The sequence below is a fragment of the Strongylocentrotus purpuratus genome, unplaced genomic scaffold, assembly GCF_000002235.5.
Source record: "Strongylocentrotus purpuratus isolate Spur 01 unplaced genomic scaffold, Spur_5.0 spur5_scaffold_10, whole genome shotgun sequence".
Classification (NCBI taxonomy): Eukaryota; Metazoa; Echinodermata; class Echinoidea; order Camarodonta; family Strongylocentrotidae; genus Strongylocentrotus; species Strongylocentrotus purpuratus.
Window position 1 is genome coordinate 26671566 of NW_022145595.1, and position 5047 is coordinate 26676612.

The window sequence follows — 5047 nt, forward strand, 5'->3', positions numbered from 1 at the left end:
AGTTAAATGTTTCCATGATAATTTCTCTGTGGTCAATTTAAATACATTATCAAAATCAAATACTTCAACCGTGGACTTATTTCGCCTAAACCTAAACCTATCCTCAAACATAATTGGAACTGTACTTGTAACCCTTTAGATTTCTCCATCTTTGACGCAAAGAAGCTTGGAGAAATTAATGCCTAGAGCATCGTGTCAATCATGTATCTCTCTCTCTCTCTCTCTCTCTCTCTCTCTCTCTCTCTCTCTCTCTCTCCCTCTCTCTATTTCTTCCTTGCTCTCTCCTTTTCTTCTCTCCTCCTCTCTCTTTCTTTCTACTTCCCTCTCCCCATCTCTGGCCCTCTTAAGAACTTTCTCTCTTTTCCACCTCTCTCTCATTCGTCTTCCTTTTCACAGGTTTATCAAGTCTCTCACTAGTCTTTTAAAGCCACATTGCACTACTTGTAGCTACTTGCGCCCTCTACATGGTGTATATAACACACAATGCCTAATCAGTGACCATTGGTCCCCATGATCCTCTTTTTCTTATGTTATTTGAAAGCCAAGTTGATGAGATGATCACCTGTCCAGTGACCTTGTAGGGTGGTCTAAACTCTCCTTTACACTAGTACAGATGGCCTTTAAACAAAAAAAATGAATTGTAGAGGAAAAAGACATTATTCTTAATTCAACTCTTTCTCCAACCCATGCTTTCTTGCACGTAGCCTAAAGAGTCTACATGTAGCAGGAAACTTAGCAATGCTTTTCTCCACTCATTGTAAAAAAACAACACCATCATTTCACTTAACCAATTAACTACTAGATCCTCTCAGGCTTAATACATGATCCACCCAGTTCCAGTAGACAATGGATTAAGCCAAAATGATTTACATTCTTACCTTATAAACTTCAGCATGATTCCTCCTTGGTCGTGATAGAAGAAAACATTCCTTTTAAATGCATTCCCATGTGACTACTAATACACAGACACACTTAAAATATTATAGTCCACACTCCACATTGTAATTGATTCCATACTAACATTGTCTCTTTATCAGAGATTCACCTCAAGCCTGTAAATCCATGGTTTGTGGTGGCAATGCTAGATAACTGAGGTTTGGAATAAATTTGTCATTGTAGAACTAGGAGCATTTACAGTTTGACCACAAATTTTCATCAGCGAAGGTTGATATCTATTGCTACATTCTGAAGTACATGCATTTCCATAAAAATCTCCTCAGATGATATTTTTCCATGAGAAGAGCTGATGTTCATTGTACTTTGTTAATACATGCATGCAGGCTTCAATCAGAGTTATGTTTCCTGAAAAGTTTTTCCTCAAAAATCTCTTCAGATGATGTTTTTCCATAACAAGAGTTGATTTACTCATTGGAATTTGTTAATACACGCATGTATGTAGACTACAGTACTATGAAACCAAAGCTATGATTCCTAATACACAAAAGGTGGAAAATTCAGTGAATATTGATTTAAAGTACAGAGTGTAAATACAAACGAAATAATGCCCTTTCTATGCCCAAGATACATGAACCATAAACTCGGGGGAAGAGGAAATATGGTAGAGTAAATATGAAGAACAGGAATCACCATTGAGCAAACTGATTTCATAGAGAGCGCACCCCACAAAAGCTGCGTTTACACTACAAGCAAAAATACTTGATATTTCTCACATTCCAGTGTTTTGCCTGTAGTTGCTAGCCGGCAAACACCTCCCCCCCCCCCTCCCCCCCCCCCAAAAAAAATCTACCTCTGGAGTGTTTTTTTAAAACACCGGCAGAAATTTTAACAACTTTTGCAGTATAAATGCCCACTCTTGAAACATTGGTGAATGATTTCGGTTTTTCGTCATGCGACTATTCTTGCTTTCGTGCAGAGCAGCGACAAGTTGCGCACCATAAAATCGGAATGATCAAACACCAACGCTTTTTCTACGATTAGTGTGAATGGCAGTCCAAAATATCAATGATTTTTGCAAAATGGTATTTGAGCTAGGTGTAAATGAGCCTAAAGTCTCCAGTAACAAAGACAGAACTATGGGGGAATAATAACAATGATAACAATATTTACCAAAGTTAAAGGTGAAATACAATTTTGGTCAATCCCAAGGAATCTAAAACTACTTTTTTTTTAAATTTTGGAAAGGGTATGAAAACCTCTGCAAAAGAGGTTAGATGTGGGGTGCAAGCCATTACAAGGAATTATATATTTATCATATTGTATTTACTGTGAGAGACATCTTTGTAACATGTTCAAGTTGAGTACTTGAAATAAAACAAAACAGAGAACTTAAACTAGAGAGAAGTTAAACATAAAGACCAGTTATGGTCATGCGATTGCATTGTGAAAGAAACGTTGTGGAATCGATCAGAAAAGGTTGATCATCTAGCATATAAGTATTGGTGTGTACTGCAAGGTTCTGGAATCATCAAAATGATAAGAAATTTGGCCCAGTCTTCGTAAAGTTACAAGCACTTTAAACAGAAAGATGTATATGGGACTACGCACATATACGTGACACATGCGTTTATCTCTCACAGTCCAATAGATAAACTAATTTACCAAATATATCAATTAGAAGGTGGTTTCCCGGCAAAATTTGTATGATCATGTATTCGTCAAAATATATTCTTTCGCATGATTGGTAATAAAGAGCTTCCATTTCATTTTTTGAAATTGGGGCGTTTCCAATACTGGTCTTTACCTTTAAACTTATAGATAATGTATGGTATAAAACATGTGGAAAAGAAAGGTCAAAACTTGAAAATAATTGATGTCTTGGACCGTAAATCTCCATCTGTTTTATATATTATGTCTTTCTACCAGTCACACATAAAAAATGAAAATTAATATCTTCAAATATCAATGTTTCTATGACTGGGACAAAAAGGACATCTTGCCCAACCATGAGAACAGCTGCCAATGCAACAAAATCCCATCTTAATCTATACTTGGACTAAAGGAGAAAAGAAGGAGAAAATGAAAGAAAGGAAGAAAGTCAGGGGGAAAAAAGAGAAAGGGAAAAGGGAACTAAGATGGAGAAATATCTTTTTTTTTGCATGGCTGAACTATCATCTAAAAAGGAAGTGATACTATAAAAATATTTAGAAATAATAAAAACAAATCCCTGGATATCATCTGTCAAATTTGCAAGAGATAATCAGATTGTAGAAACATAAAAAAGTAATGGAAACATAGAATGTGTACCAACACATAAACAATCCACAAGCACAAAATATAGGGCATTTCACTCCAATAGATTTCCTTTAATGAAATAAATTTCTCCGTAAGAAAACAACATCCTCTTGAGTAGTCCCTACATGGAAACAATGCAAACTAACTCTCATAACATGATACACTATGAGAGAACAATGCTGCATAATGATATTTACAGTGTGTATTTCTAATACCTTGATACTTGAGTGCTTTAATAGTATTCCTAGGATAATCATAACAGGTACTTGATTTGATTAAATGTTTTATTTAAAACTGTTCAAATATTTTCCCAGGGTCTCGAAAGACTGAATTCACAGGCAATTAGAATCCCAGATGCACTACGTATCAAGAACACTCCACTGAACTTATTTTCCTCCCACTCATAAAGCCAAGTTTTCATTATCATCTAACAATCTTCATATGCATTGTGGAACATCTGGCCTAAAATTTCAGGGGAAAATGTAACATACCGGTACATACATGTGCAAGCATGGTTGTACAGTGTGCTTTCAAAATATCTTTAATCTCATAATCATTAGGTCTTGTAAATGTAGCATTTTTTTTTTTAATCTTATTTTCTTCACACACATGTTTACATTTTAAATTTAAAAAATGATGCACATACAAAACCCTTCATTTTCCAGGGGTGATAGTGAGCACTAAAAAAAAAAAAGTTTTTGTTTTCCCCTCAACCACGCCCCCCTTGAGTAAAAAAAAATGAGAAGAGGATTCGCAGGGGGAAAATGACATCTAACAACATTCCCCCCTTTCGAGTAAGAAAATTGGGGGGAAAAAAATAGGGCAAAATAGGGAAGAATAGAGAAAATAAGGGGAAAATCAGGAAAATCTGGATAGGGAAAAACACAAATCTGGTAAAAAAAAAATTAAAAAATCAAAAAAATCTGGATTTCTATTTTTGTAATCGGGAAGAAAAAAAAAATCAGGAAACCGATTTAAATTGGGTTTTTATCAGGCCTGATTTTCAAATAATTTTGGATATGATACCTAGTTTCATTTTAAAGGTTTTTGTGTTTTACAAAAAAAGGAAAATAAAGTATGAACTGAAATCAAATATTTGCCCAGGGACTAAGCCAAGATTACTAGATAATGAAAACACATCTTTGAGTGAACTCATCAGATGAAATGCCCTCTGACAAACTTGTTTTCATCTGAGGTGCTAAAATATAGCTCTGTCTCCTCATGTACCTCTCTCTCACTCATGTCTGTCTGTCTGTCAGCTTAATTATCTGTTTTCCTTTCTTCCTTTCATTTTTTATTTCTCTGTCCCTATCCCTTTTCTCTCTCTCTCTCTCTCTCTCTCTCTCTCTCTCTCACTCACCCTCATATCCCTTGTCTGTTACACATTTTCTGTATCTCTATCTCTTTTTATGTGTGAGAGTGTGTGTGTTTTGGGAGGTCTCTCTCACATGTTGCCTGGTACCATTTCATGTCGTTATATATATTCTTCTTCTTCTTCTTTCTCTCTTATTCTCCCTCTCACTCTCTCTCTCTCCCTCTAAGTCTCCATTGCTCTTGAATCCTCTCCATCACACCCTCACAACTCCATCTCTCATCCTCTCTCCATCTCTCATCCTATCTCCATCTCTCATCCTCACTCCATCTCTCATCCTCTCTCCATCTCTCACCCTCTCTCCATCTCTCACCCTCACTCCATCTCTCATCCTCTCTCCATCTCTCACCCTCTCTCACCCTCTCTCCATCTCTCATCCTCTCTCCATCTCTCATCCTCTCTCCATCTCTCACCCTCACTCCATCTCTCATCCTCTCTCCATCTCTCATCCTATCTCCATCTCTCATCCTCACTCCATCTTTC